Here is a 16,489-nt window from a genome sequence, read left to right as displayed (position 1 = left end):
TTTCATTTTATAGCCTTCCATTGTTTAGGAAATTGAATTATCTTTCCAACGATATAAAATTCCCCTAAATTCGATAATCGGGTAAGAAGTTATGGGCATTTTAAGTTTCAATCGTTAAACACTGTCATTCAGGCTAGTAGCGCGTCACCGATTATGTCAAAATGACAATTATAAGTTTCCAATGTTGTTTTTCAATATTGGAGCATGGAACCAAGGATCACTTTCTCGTTTGTCACTTTCCAGTGTATCAACACGATCCCACCCCATCACAATGAGTCCAGATTTCAGAACCAAAGGGGAGGCAAGATCCCATCATCCCATCGAATCGCACCAAGCCTTCATTTCCTAGTTATCATTTTCAAGAGACACGACGTGATATCTCCATGTCATGCCAAGCGTCCAGGTCAAGAAAATATCTCAAAAATTAAAAGTGACGTACAGGGATAAGTTGGTCTTTTCCCATGATTTTTTCATGACTAGATACCGGATTTAATCCCTAAAAATATTTTAAATGCCATTCTTAATCAATTTTCCCCCAAAGTAAAAGTATTATCTCTCAAGAAAACAAACCCTAGCTCTAAGTAATTATTATCAATCTCAAGAATTTCTCCAAGAATCTTCAAGAACAAATATTCAGAGGTATGTTAAGTTTTCATCAATGGTCCCCTTTCACCTATAGAGTTCACGAATCAAACTTTAAAACTTCAAGATCGACGATTCATGATTTACATGCTTAAAATTTGATTTTATTAGTGTTCTTGATATTAAATAAGTTTTAATTCATGATTTTGAATAGCATGTACATTGAATAGTGAAATTTCCATGTCATATTTCATGAATTTGCAAGTTAGAGCATTGTAATTGCCATGCTTATGTGTTAACCATGATTATGTGCATTAAGTTGTGCTCTCTAGGTGTTTGATAGAATAACCATGTGAATGAATTAATGAAATCGTGGAATGTTAGTATATGTATAAGATTATGCCCTACAAGTGTTTGAGAAAATGTCTCTATGAATGATTATGATTTTCAAGAGTATATTATGCTTTATTTTTTATGTTATCGAGTCTTGGGGGTATTTAATACCCGATAATTTAGCTGTGTTCCTAGAGCAAGTGTCAGTTACAGAACGTCAGTCATATCATGATCATAGTACTCTAAGTCAGTTACAGAACTCAGTCAGTTATTGAACTCAGGAAAATTTAGTAAATTCAATATTAGTTCAGTATAATCAGTTCAGTGTCTTTTAGTTGGGAGTAGGATTCAACACCGAGTGAACCCAAGGATATGGGCTCACCGGCCAGTAGAGGGTGTGATTATTAGAAGTAATACTTGCGTTCCAGAACTACGTAGCTAGCGTAGTTTGAGACATCTAACCTGGCAATTGAGGGTTGATAAGGTGTTTTAACCTGACAGATGAGAGTTCCACCATTCTCATTATAGTACCTACCGATTGAGGCTAACTTTTCAGCTTGTCTATACCCATGGCATGGTAAGACACCCTTCCAACTAGGGTCACAGGTTGGACCCCAACTCAGTTATCTTATCTTATTTGGGGCATGTCGATTAGATGATTACCTCCCACAATCTTAGTTTTATTCTTTAGAATAGAACTCAGTTTAGTACTACAGAATCAGGACTGCCAAATACAGTTAATCAATATCAGTAACTCAGTTATCAGTAACTTTAGATATCAGTTAATCAGTATCAGAACTCAATACTTTGCTTCAAACAAACTTTGTTGCAGTATTTATATATATGTACATTAGTGCATACTCAGTATTTACATCAGTATCAGTTATCTATGTACTCCTATGTATAGTTATTCTATATTATACATTCAGTTTTTGTTCATGCATATGAACCCTTGCATTCAGCCTTACCTCATCTAGTATACCAGTACATTCTATGTACTGATGCATACTCTCTCTTTGTGCTATGATGTCTCATATCATAGGTTCGGATGCTCACGATCCCAACCGTGCATAGATAGATTCAAATTTAGCTAGCAGCAGTAGATTAGTAGTAAGTCCTCATCATTCGAGGATATTCTTTTATTTCATTATTTCAGTAGACTCAATACTAAAGTAGATGAAGTTAGTTAGGGGATTGTCCCATCAACTCCACTTTCAGACAGCTTCAGTTAGAGGATGTTCAGACTAGTTTTCAAACAGTATTCAGTTGTATAGATTATTATTACAGTTTAATATTTTCAGCAGTATTTCAGATCTTTGAACCATATGGCATTTCAGCCTATTATTCTACATTTATTTTAGTATATTAATCAGTGCTCACAGTAGATATCAGTCATGGGTTAGCTTGTGATCCTTCGAGGTCATAAGCATCGTGTAGCGTCAGGGGTACAGACTCAAAGCGTTATAAGGTAAGTTAACTGTGAAGACTCAACAGTCTACTAATAGAAATTTTCAATTCCACCCCGTCTTTAATTTCAGTTGGTATCAAATAAGGTCTTACCAACAGTGTTGCTTAACCGCACGCGAGCAAAGATCAAGTGGAAAACTACAAAATTCCCAGTGCTCTTCTTCAAGATAGCAGATCATCCACAAGACCACCATACTTCAATGAACAACACAACTCCTATTAGAATAACAGACTTAGAATCTTCATCCAATCAAATACCTTCTAAGCATGGGTTGTCATTAAGAAGGGAACAAAGACAATCCCAGGACTTAAGGAAAATAAGAAGGATAAGGACAAAGACAAAGAATCAAGTTGTAGTGATATAGAAGACCCCCAAAAATTCAAAGTCATAAAAACGAACAAGCAGTAACTCAAACTAATGCACGAGCTATAACTTTACTTCTTTTTGCAGTATACCGAAAGAATACAAAAAGATTTCAACCTGCGAGACTACAAAAAGAGATATGGGATAAATTGGAGGTAACATATGAAGGAACCAACAAAGTCAAGAAGTCCAAGATTGTTTCCCTAGCCAATGAATTATAGTGTTCAAAATGGAAGAAAATGAGAACGTTGAATCAATGTTTGCCAAATTCAGCAAAATTGTATGTGAACTAAAATCATTAAGGATGATCTATCTGCACAGCCTACAAGTCCAAATTCTTGTTAGAAGCCTCCCTAAATTAAAAGAAACTAAAGTTGCCATTCGAGAAGAAGGAGACCTTCACAACCTGACATATGATGAGTTACAAGGTAACTTAGTGCATATGAACAAAATTATATCAACGGGTACAACAAGGAAGAAAAGAAGAAATCAGTAACCTTCAATGCCATACCAACTGAAGAGGAAAATTTTCTGGAAAAATCCTATCGCGAAGGAATAGCTCTTATAAATCGAGGAGTAAGGCAAATCATGAAACGGAGACAACAGAGATCCCAAGGAGTCAAAAACAATGATTCCACAATAAATGATGATTGTTGTTATTATTATGGAAGGCCAAGCCACTTTAAAAAATTTCCTAGAATTAAGAAGATCTTCTAGAAAAAATAAAAAACTTTTAATCCTGGAGTGATGAAGATGAACTCAAGAAGAAATAAAAACGGCCAATTTATGCTTCATGGAAAAGTTGAATCAAGCGAGGTAAGACCACACGACTATCATAACAAAAATATTCTTGAATCTAATTTACATATGATAACCGATGAACTTCAAATTGTTAAAGATGAATACAATAAACTTTCTCAAGAGAAGAAAAACTGGGAAGATGGACTTAAACCAAAAAACATGAAGAGGAACAAAGAAACTATCAAGTTTAAATTGAAGCATCTGAAATCAAAATTTACTTACTTCAAGAAGAGCTTGATGATGAAAAATGCATTTAAATAGCATTAGAAAATTACCAAGTCACAGTTTTGTGAGATCAAATTCTTTTAAAACCAACTCAAGTTCCTCATCAAGATCATTTGAATTAGACAAGACCTCTTTCGCCTTTCAAGGACCTATATGCCATATCTATGGACAGAAAAGGAACAAATCATATAACTGTAGGCAAAAGCCTAAAGGTGTGTGGGTTTGGAGGCCAAAAGGAAGTACATCTAACTGCAGGGACCCAAGACCACTTGGGTACCTAAACAAAATTGATTTTCTTATTTTGCAGGAATATATCTGCAAAAGATTTAAAAAGGGAATGTGGGCATAGATAGCGGATGATCCAGACATATGACTGAAATGAAAGAAAATTTTTGTTCTCTAAAGAAAATAAAAGGAGGATCATTCAGATTTAGTGATAATGCTAAAGGCAACATAATCAGAGTTGGCTCGGTAAATCTCAAATCCTCATGTAAACTTATTGAAGTATATCTCATAGACAAAATCTAACATAACTTGTCAGATTAGTCAATTGTGTGATGCTAATTTGGAGTCACCTTTAAAGCTGAAAATTTTTCTATCAAATATGATAAAAGAGATATTTCTCTTATCGGTGAACGTGTTAATAGTATTTATGTGTTAAATAGTCCTAATTTTTCTACCCTTACCTTCATCAGTGTGTAAACCAATAACACTTGGTTGTGTCACAGAAAGCTTAGGCATGATAGTATGCACATAATTGAGGAACTCTCTCAACTAAAACCAGTGAAAGATCTCCTAAAACTCAGGTTTGAGAAGGATCACATCTGTGATGCCTGCTAATTAGGTACACATACTCAGACATCATTCAAAGACAAGGATATTATCTCAAATACCAAACCCCTTCAAATAATCCATATGGATTTATTTGGCCCCACCAAGAACACAAGTATTCTTAGGAAAAGATAAGTTTTTGTTATTGTTGATGTCTGTTCCCATTTTACCTGGGTAATTTTTCTCACTAATAGACATGAGGCTTTCAAAAAATTTGAGATCTTTTGTAGGAATGTACAAAGGGAAGCAGGACATCTCATCACCTATGTTCACAATGATCATGGTAAAGAATTTGAAAATAACACTTTAGAGGAATACTGTGCTCAAAATTGGTACTCTCAAAACTTCACATCACCTCAATCTCTTCAGCAAAATAGTGTGGTAGAGAAAAAAAATTAATCCCTTCTGGAAATTACAAAAATCATGATACTTGAACACAACCTTCTAGCTACTTATGAGTTGTGGAGTGGTAACAATCCTAATATTATCTACTTCTATCCTTTTGGATATAAATTCTTCATCCTCAATAATAGTAAGAATAGCTTAGGAAAATTTAATCGAAGAAGTGACGAAGGTATTTTTCTTGGGTACTCTCCCACCAGTCGTGCCTATAGGGCATATTATTAAAGTATGTTATCTGTTGAAGAATTTATGCTTATCATATTTGATGAAACTAATCACCCTTCTATGAGCTTCTATATTGATGAAAAATAGGCAAATGATCGATAATCTGGACAAAATGTTAGTACAAATCCAGAGCCGTCAAAAGATGAATCGACTACATCCCTTCAAGAGTTAACTCTCTCAGTCGAAGCAGTCAAAACAAGCATTCCAAGAGAATTGAAATACAATGCTATCCTCATTGAGAAAGTAAGCATTTGTTGCCCTTGTGTCTCAAATCAAACTTAAGAAGACTGATGAGGATATCAAATATGAATCATGGATCAAGGCCATAAAGGATGAATTAGATCAATTCAAATGACAATAAGTTGGGACTTTAGTTAAAAGATACAAGAACTACTTAGTAATTGGAACTTGATGGGTCTACAGAAAATTGAATAAAGAAGGTAAGGTTATCATAAATAAGCCCAGACTTGCAGCTCAAGGTTACTCGTAACAAGAACGTATTAATTATGATGAAACATTTCCTACTGTAGTAAGGTTAAAATCAATTCTCATTTTGTTAGCTTTTGTTGCCTTCAAATGCTTTAAGTTGTATTAAATGGATATCAAAAGTACCTTGTAAATGGTTTATTCATGAATAAGTTTTTGTAAAACAATCCCCCCAGTTTTGAAAATCCATTTTATCCAAATAATGTTTTTAAATTATTAAAATCACTCTACAGTCTCAAACAAGCTCCATAGGCTTGGTATGAGAGATTGAGTTATTTTTTTTAAATAATAATTACCAAATAGGAAAAATTTATACAACTCTGTTCAATAAAAGATTGACTCAAATATTCTCATTGTGCAAATTTACATTGATGATATTATTTTTGGTAGGTCTAACATCTCTTTGTGTGAGAATATTGCTAATCTGATGAAAGGAGAATTTGGCATGAGCCTCATGAGAGAGCTCACATTTTTTTGGGGATTACAAATTAAGAATATATCCAAAGGTACTTTCATTAGTCAATCTAAATACACAAAGGAACTTATCAAAAAGTTTGGCATGGAAAAGGTAAGTCCTACGGAACCCCAATGAGTTCATCCACAAGTCTTGATTCAAACGCTTCTAGAAAAGATGTTGATGAAAAGACATATTAGGGAATGATTGTGTCACTCCTTTACTTGACTGCCAATTTATGAGACATTATGTTTAGTGTGTCCAAGTGCCCAATATTCTAGTCAACTCCCAAAGAGTCCCATCTAATTGTTGTCAAAAGAATAATTCGGTATCTTATCAAAACACGGGACACTAGACTATGGTACCCCCACTCCTCTCATTTTGACTTTATTAGATATTCAGATGCTGACTTTGTAGGTGATAAAATGATAGAAAAATCACTAGTGAAACGTGCCAAATTTTTTGTAATGCCCTAATTTCATGGCTTAGAAAGAAACAAACTTCAATTGCCTTATCAACAACTGAAGCTGAATACATAGATGCTGTTAGTTGCAGTGCTCAAATTTTATGGATCATGCATCAAATACTTAATTTTAATTTTTTTGATTATGTTCCTATAATTAGTGATAATACCAGTGCTATTAGTTTGTCTAAATATATTGTGCATCATTATAACGCTAAGAACATTGATATTAAACACTATTTTATTCGAGATCATGTAGAAAATGGTGATTTTTTACTAACATTTGTTGATTCCAAAAATTGGTGGCAGATATCTTTACTAAACCCCTATTAGAAGAAAGATTTTGTTTTCTTCAAAAAAGACTTGGTATTATTAATATTATGACTCGTAAGGTTTATTTTTTGAAAAATTGCTTTTTAACTGCCATATTATTTGACATTTTGGGGAAAACCTTTTTTGAAATGATGTCATCACTGCTCTTGCCTTTTTACGCCACCTTTTTAGCGTTTTTACTCTTTTATCATCCCAACACTCCCCTTCTGTCATCCTTTCACCTTAAGTAGTCACCTTATTCACTTTATCTCTCTTTATGTTCCCCTGGATTCATTCACCCCTCTTTACCTATCCATCTCTTTATCTTCCTCTTCATCTTTTTAAAACTCTTTCTAACACTACTCTCCAAAAACCAGAACTTGCTCCATGGAAAATCTATCCAAATCCCTTCTAGACACTCTCTCTCTAATAATTATGTCCTTATCTTTGAATGCTCTGATAAATCTTTATCCCACTCTGCTCAAATTACTATTACTAAAAACATTCTTCCCCCAGTCCAACCTCTTTTATAAAGAAGCCTCATTCAAACCCATTGTATCTTTTTTCTCCTAAGTACATGCATATGTTTTGGACTTGTTGGAAAAAGACAAGTTCACCACCTTTAGAATTTATTATGGGTACCCATGTGAGTGGTAAATCTCTATCAATTAAAAGAAGCTCATTGCAATATCAGTTACTTGCTCAAATTTGATGACCTCTCACTAATTTTTTGTTTGTGTACTTGAGGTTTATGAGGATCCAGTTTGAATGTTCTATGCCAACTTCATCTCTCTCCTAACTGTGGTGAATTACAGACCTTTATTCTTGGCCCACGGCTTCTTCTCATTGATTTTTTGTTTGAAAAGGTGTTCGATACAAAATTCTTGTGGATAATTCCCTTTTTGAATAGTTCTTGGCCCATTGATTTTGAAGTTAGCTTTAAACAAGCAAAAAAGACCTTTTATGATTTAAAAATAGTGTCTTCTAGCTTTGGTCCCCTGTCTTTCTACTATAAGTATCACATAAAGACTTACATCATTGACACCACTCTGATCCCTAGAAAAGGCTTCCTTAGCAACATTACCTGCTGAGATGTATTTGTCCTATATTACACGGTGAAAAAGCTCAAAATTAATTGGGCCAACTTATTTCATGAATATATACTTAAGAGTGTTGTTGATGCTCGTACCTCTACCATCCTATGTTATAGATTGCTGATTACCAAGATTCTCCCATATTACTCCCTTGACCTCTCTACATATTCTCTAGTTGAAGTCTCTTCTACTTATGACTCCAGAACTTTTTGAGCATGGGCTACGATTTGCTAGAAAATGAATGGTGCTAAAAGGACACTGTAAAATCAAAATCAAATATTCCTAAGGTAAGAAAGTTTGTTTCTAATCCAATGCTTCCTGTATGGAAGGATTTAGAGGATTTCAAGAATTATCTAAGAACTATTGAGCAAAGAGTGATGGTCCTTCAGGAGTTAACGACCAAGATGATGGATCTTGGGAATAGTACAAAAATGGATATAGGCAAGGTTCACCTAACCATTAATAGATTTAAGCAAGAAGGTGTCAAGTTGTTCAAAAAAGTGTTTACTCACTTGGAATACCTTAAGACTGACGTCAACTCATCAAATAATGACCTTCTAATATCTACTAGTACTTTCACTCCCCCTTCTCTAAAACTGTTGAAGTCTTATGAACAATCCTACGACAATATGCACAATACCCTCACCTACTTCCTGGCCAAGCATTGAATGATGAATATTCAAAAGGGGGCCTTGCCCCTTCTTATTTGGGTTGTAAAATAATTTTTAAACACTATCTGCCATACTTTTTACTTTTTTCTGAATTCTTGGTAATTTTTTGCTTGTTTCTCTGCTATCTACCTGCTATGTTGTTTCATTATTTTTGGTTGCTGTTTTTTTTTTCTTTTTGATTATGCCAAAATGGGGAGAAAATAGAAACATCAAAGGTGCTTACAGGTTAGGGGAGCAAGTCGACTATCAAACGATAAGAGTCAACTAATGCTCCAGGAAAGAAAGAACATCAGAAGTGCTTGCAAGTTAGAGAGAGCTATTCAACTATTAGACAATAAGTGTCAATTGATTCTCTAGGAAAGAAGGAACTTTAGAAGTGCTTCTAAGTCCTGGGGAGCTAGCTGACTACTTTAATAGAGAAGTCAACTGTTTTTTAATGTTTTTCATTATCAATAAAGAAGAGATTGTTAGCCTCTCATACTTACGTTTTATGATTAATTATTGACAAATGAATAATTGGAATTTTCTATAATATTAAAGATTTCCACTGATGGACAAAATATAAACCACAAAGTAAGGAGTATCAATCCAAATCTCTAATGATGAAAAGTATCACACAAAGAGTATCAAACTGTATAAAAGAAGATGTTGAATATAGAACCACACCAATTAAAAGATTTCACTCGACAATGAAATTGGTGATGATGGAATGACTTTCATGGTAAGACTGAAAGAAAAGAAGATCACACCATTAAAATGGATATATCAGATATGGACATGTATGCCATAAAAATAAGACTTCACCATGTATGCATATATCTTATATGGACATACCATGATGTGCAAACTCTCTTAATTAAGGAATTAATTCAAATCCTTTATTGAGAAGAAATCCCTTTGTCTTTCTTATAAAGAAAAGAATCCAAAGAAGCTGACAAATATAAAAGAAAAAGGCCAAAGATCAAAGCACTCACGCAACTTTAAGAAAGAATCTAATAGTGTCTCAATCTTAGTCTCACAATTCTTTGTACTTTTTATTTTACAACTGTTATACAAAGAATAAGATCGTGTCAACTTTGTAATACAAACTGAGGCAGTGTCATAAGATCTAAAAAATAAAATAATTCTTCAGAAATTGTTTTCCATTATTGTACTCAAGCTCCACTTTGAAAGATCTAAGTAAAATTTGAAACCCAAAGGTACTAGAAGTAGGCACCACATTGGTGTTCCGAACAAGGATAAATCCTTGTGTCTATATTTCAAGTTGCTTATTTACTTATCTTCTTCTTTAAATCTAATCTAATTTGTGAATTATATTGACTTGTAGGTAAGTTACCATGAAGACTCAATAATCAACTCATGAAAATTTTCCATTTACCCCCTTCTTAAATTTCAGTTTTGCTAACCCATCTAATGATGGGCCATCAGCTAGCCTAGGATCGACCGAGTTTATTTTGTTATCAATACCCAGGGATACATTGGTTCAGGTTTTGGGAGTAGTTAGTGGTGCACCATTTGATGGTGCTTAGTTTATGGGCCTGAGTGGTACTGAGACAGGAGTACATATTGTAGCTTCTTTTCCTAGAGTGTAGGTTTCTGCAGTACTAATAGTTTATTGATCAGTAGTAACCTAACCTACTATGTCTTCTAAGGATTAGAAGATTTTGGGTAAATTTTTTAGATTAACTTCACCTAGGTTTTCTAAGGCACTGAGCGAGAATGCTTATGAGTTCTATATTTCTTATAGGGATAGGTTCCATAATATAAGACTATTTTAAATATGTGGTGTATACTACACTACCTTTCAATAGGATTTGGTAGATCGACATTGGTGAAGAGGTTGCCTTGATTTCAGGCCAACTAGATCTCCTTTTTGGAAATGAACCAAATTCTATAAGGTCTTATGGGAGAAGTATACACCTCAAAACCTTAGAGATAGTGTGAAAGACCTATTCTTGAGATTGTAGTAAGGCTCTATGATTATTGTATAGTATGAGGCTCGATTTTATGAATTGGCTAGGCATGCTACTATGTTATCGATCGAGTATGAGCGATTTAGGTTTTTTTAGAGATTAAGAATTCCTCTCTATATGGATAAATAGTGTTTAGTTGCTGCTAGAAGGTCTTTTATAGAGGTTTTTTATGATGCTCATGGTATGGAGGGGATACATTATGATGACTAAGAGCACAACAATTAAAAGTTATGATATTAGGGCAGTTTTAATTGGAGGTAGAGTGGCTCATGATTTTGAGGTAGTTATTCAGAAGGTAGGTACCCTCTATGTTAGTCTTATATGTAATAGGGTGAATCTAGTAGGCCTATTCATGCCGCACTTCTGATCACTGATGAAGGTTAGTCTAGCTAAAATAATTATCTTATCTAGTGTAATGGTCAACCTCTGAGAGGTTTGTATTTTGGGTTTTTATCCTTGGTAGTAATTCCAGGTTAGTTGGATCTTCTAGTTATAATGCAACATCTAAGAGATGTTATGATTATGGGCCCTTCAGCCATTTCTTGAGAGAGTATCCTAAGCATGGGGTAGTTGTACCTATAGCTTAAAGTGTCCCACTGATTAGGGCACTACCATCCCCAGTTAGAAAAGATATACAGAGTGGTCCCTAAGTTACTTACAGAGGTCCTTAGGTAGGTTGGATAAGAGATCAGTCAAATGCCCAACCAGGTGGTGGGTAAGGTCAATTGTACGTTGTACCTTGTAAACTCGAGGTAGTCTTCAGTTACTGTTATCACAGGTATAATTTCAATGCTCCATCTATTATCTTTTGCTTTATTTGATCTAGGATCCACCTATACTTATGTGTCTTCTTATTTTAACCTATGGTTAGAGTTATCTTGGGAATATTTATCTATGTTGTTATGTGTATTTACTCACTTAGATAATTATTTAGTAGTGGATCGAGTTTCTAGATTATATGTTAATTGTTCAAGAGTTTCATTCACAAAGTGATCTTATTGTGTTAGATATCATAGATTTTAATATGATTCTTGGCATGGACTGGTTATCCCCTTATGATGTGGTCTTGGATTATTTCACCAAGACCATTGCCTTAGTTATGCTTGACATACCCCTATTGTATGGTAGAGATCTATAATTTATGAGGTAACCTGGATTATCTCTTATATTTAGGCTAGGAGACTTATATCGAGTGGTTGTGAGTCTTTCTCACTTATATTCATAATGGTAGTGTGGAGAGTCCCTTGCTTGACTCTATTCCTATTTTTTGTGAGTTTTCTGATATTATCCTACTAATCTTTATGGATCTTTCTACAAAGTGCAATATTAGGTTTATTATTGATCTTGAGTTGAGTACCCAGCTTATTTTTATGTAACCTTATCATATGGGTTTTTTCGAGCTTAAGGAGTTGAATTCTTAGCTTTAGGATCTTTTGGGTAATGGTTTTATTAGACTGAGTGTGTCACCTTGGGGTTCTCTAGTATTGTTTATGAAGAAGAAGAAAGGTGTTTTACATATGTGTATAAACTATAGGCAGCTTAATAAAGTAACGGTGAAGAATAGGTACCCTCTGCCTCGTATTGATGATTTATTTAACCTATTTAAGGGAGTAGTTCCTGGTGATGTCTTTTGGGTTTACCTAAGCCCTAGCTACATTCTTGGATTTAATAAACTATATGTTCAGGCCTTACTTAGATTTATTTATGATTGTGTTCATTACTATGTATTCGAGGAGTAGGGGAGAGAATATGCAATATTTGAGGATTGTGCTCCAGACTTTGAGAGAATATAGGCTTTTTGCCAAATTCTCAAAGTGTGAGTTCTAGCTCGAGTCGCTGACAATCCTAGGAGATATGGTTTGTAATGATAGAATTAAGGTGGACCCATCAAAGATAGAGGCTACTCATGATTGGAACAGGCCTACATCTCCATTTGAGGTTTGTGGCTTCATTAATTTAGTTAGTTACTATAAGTGGTTTGTCAGATTTTGCTACTATTGCAGTTTTAATGACTAGATTTAATCAAAAAGAGGTTCCTATCTAGTTTTTTTAAGGAGATTGAGTCAAGTATCTAGAAGGGTAAGGGATTTCATACTATAACTCCTATATTGGATCTTGTTGTTGAGATTAAGTGATTAACCTTGTATTGTGACACTTTTGGATTCAGTCTGAGTAGTGTGTTGATGCAACAAGGACAATTTATTACTTATGCATCAAGACAGATGAAGGTACATGAGTGAACTACCCCGCTTATGTTTTTAAGTTGATGGCAATACTTTTTGCTCTAAAGTTTGGAGACATTATATATATGGCTTGCATTTTGAGATCTACATTAGTCATCGTAGTCCTCAGGATAATTTTCCCAGAGAGATCATAAGTCTAAGAAGCATAGATGGATGAAATATCTTAAGGATTATGACATCTCTATTTTATACCATCCAGGCATGGTGAATGTGGTAATAGATGCCTTTGGCTTTTATTTTAGCTTCTTAGAGGTTGTTGGCATGGGAAATCTATTCCTTAGCAAATTTGATAGTGTGACTTGATACTTTTGAGGCTAGGAGGATTCTTACTAGTTCTAAGGCAATGTTTATCTTACTTAAGAAGATTTGGAGTCATCAGTTTAAGGATATGAGGCTTTGTATTATTTGTGATAAGCTATTAAGTGGTGGATCCAAGAGGGCTACCATAGATTCTTAAGCCATTCTGAGGTATGATGGTCTGCTTTGTATTCCAAGGGTTGGATAATTAATTTAGTTGAATTACATGAGGGTCACAGCTTCAGATATTCTATTCAGCTAGGTACAAGTCAGATGTATAGAGATTTAAGGTAGTAGTGTTGGTGAAGAGGCATGAAGAGAGATATGACAGATTTCATTGCTCATTACCTATATTAGCAGTAGGTAAATGCTGAGCATCAAAGGCCTAGTGGCTTGATTTAGAGATTACCCATTCTCGAGTAGAAGTGAGAGTGAATCACCATGGATTTCATTAGTGGTTTTCCTCTCACCTCTTATTGCTTTAATGATATTTTTGTCATTATGGATCTGTTAACCAATTGGCATATTTTATTCCTTTTCAATTATCCTTAAGTGTGACAGGTTAGCCTATATCTATGTTTGTGAGATAGTTTTCCTGCACGAAGTGCCTGTATCTATTATTTTAGACCTAGAATCGTTATTCACTTCTAGCCTTTAGATTGTTTTTCAAGATGAGTTGGGTACTCAAATGAATCTTATCATAACTTTTAACCCTCAGACCAATGAACAGTTAGATAGGACTATTCAAGTTCTCGAGGATATGCTCTGAGCTTATGTCATGGATTTTGGAGGTTAGTGGGAGCAACACTTAGCTTTGAGGCACTATATGGTAGGAATTTTTGTTCTTTGATTGGATGGTTCGAGACCTTCAAAGTTAAACCCTGTGGTACTGACTTGCTTTAGGAGTCATGAGACAGAGTCAAGGTGATTCAGGATAGGCTGGGGATAGATCGGAGGTGAAAGAATGCTTATACAAATTGTAGACTTTATTCCTTGAGATTCGAAGTTGGAGACTGGGTATTCTTTCGAGTATTGCCCATGAAGGGCATGAGGTTTAGGAGGAAACACAAGCTCAGCCCCAAATATAATAGACCTTTTAAGATCCTTCGCATAGTTAGAGATATGGCTTATAAGTTAGCCTTAACCCTACATTTTGTTGATGTCCATCTAATTTTCTATGTTTTCATGTTGCAACATATATTCCTAATGATTCTTGTGAGCTTTGGTGTGACTTCCTTCAGCTATATGAGAGATTGATATTCGTGGAGGAGCTGGTGTTCATAATAGCAATAGATGTTAGACGATTGTGCTCTAAATAGATTCCAGTTGTTATGGTTCAGTCGATACACCGCCCTGAGGAGTTTGATTAGGAGATCTCGAGCGAGTTGTAAGCCTAGTATCCTTAGTTGTTTGAGCCTTTAGGAACATTCTAAGACCTTACTTTCATAGATGAAATTTCTTTTAATAGTAGGTATTGTAATGACCTTCCCAGTTATTTTAAGCTTTGCCATATATTTCATAATTTAAAGCTTTCCTATACATACCCCAAGTCATTTGTTGCTTACTAGAGCTAGCAGTTTAGTTACCGAATAATTCATTTGATTTTTAGAGCCAATTCCTAGTTTTGAAGTCTTCGCTAGTAAGGATTGACTATTGGGAAAAAACTTTAGTTTAACGACCTTGTATGCCAATTCTAATAGTCCTATAAGCTTTAAATCATCGATTTTAGGCTGGGCGGACCTTCTGTTTGGGTCTCAAGGATTTTGAACTCATTTTAAGCTATCTTTTAGAATTTGATAAAAATAACCCTTGGTGTGGGGCCTATATTTCATCGAACTAACCTCATGTGGAGGTTTTGACTGTGCGATTAAGTATGGAATATCGAATATGAAAGGCTAGCATAGTTTGTTTGCATTCAACAGATGAATCCCTAGGGGTCGATGGAAACTTAGAATTTTTTAAAGTTTCAACTAGTGCACTCAACTGGTGCATCCACTAAAGCGACACTTGGGTCACTTTAGTGAGGGCGAACCAAGTGGCCAGCAAGTCGCTTTAAGGACTAGGCTTGCCGGCTAGTATATTTAAGCGGTTGTTTTTTCTCTTTAGAAGATGAGTTAGGCAACAACATGTATCTCTTAAGCAGTATTTAGGATCTTTATTGGTTACTACTTAATGGGTCAAGTGGTTGCTTAAGCTTCTCCTGGGAGGCCATTAAATTCCACTCTTTCACAATTTTCTCCTATTTTCTTACAAGTCTCAAGAGTTCAAACCCTAGAGATTGGGGAAAACTTGGAGGGTAATTATTGGGAGATTATGAGGCATTTGTGAGAATTCTTCAATTTATTCCTAAAATCCTTAAATTGTATTGGATGGATTTTAGTGTCATTTGAGCTCCAAATTTACCCATTCTTTCAAATAAATACTCCTTAAGCATCAAGGGACGCAGTAATAATTTTGAAAGTGTGATTTCGCCAGCAGGACCCACATTAGATTTAGACGTGATTTTGGACCCGAAGCATAAAAATACAATATAGGCTCTGTTGTTTTCATGCTGATGAGTATATTAACATTTTAATTGTGTGGCAACAAGAAGAAGCATCTTAAAGGGGAAATTGATGATTTAACAGACTTCACCGGGCTTTCTTCAATGTCCAGGTAAGCTAGGTTTACATTTCTCATAGATTAAGCTCAATTGGAGTATGAATATGATATTTTATGCTTTTTTGGGATGCGATTTAGGTCTTGGAGGTATAGTTGGTACGAATTAGATCTTTTAGCCATTTAAGGAACTGTAATTAGACATAATTGACTTGCTCACTGTTCATTTGTTGTAATTTTGTATCTTAGGACTCAAATGGCTTAAATTAACATTTGGTAGTGAAATTCGATACCTTAGCCTAATTCAGGGTAGAACCTAATTCAGGTAGAATTTTTCCTTGAATAGATTTTGGGGATAGAAGTAGGCCCTTCAGTCCCATCGTAGGCTAAGACAACTCTTATTTCCTTGTAGACTCAATAGGCTTTGCACATCACTTCAATTATATTCTTCGACCTGGGGAGGTTCAGATATATAAAGCTTTGTTCTAGATTGGAACTTGAAAGATAGTATTTGTTCCAATATTATTTATGATATGAGCTCTAGTTTAAGTCCAAAAAATGATGATGAGTTCCTGTTAAAGTTTTGCAAATTATGATATGAGGTTTTATTTAACCCTGGCATTGACAGGATATGTATAACGTTTATGGAACCAGTTCAAGTCGATGTT

Source organism: Capsicum annuum, chromosome 3 (genome assembly GCF_002878395.1).
Source record: "Capsicum annuum cultivar UCD-10X-F1 chromosome 3, UCD10Xv1.1, whole genome shotgun sequence".
Taxonomy (NCBI): domain Eukaryota; kingdom Viridiplantae; phylum Streptophyta; class Magnoliopsida; order Solanales; family Solanaceae; genus Capsicum; species Capsicum annuum.
This window is presented reverse-complemented; position numbering follows the sequence as displayed.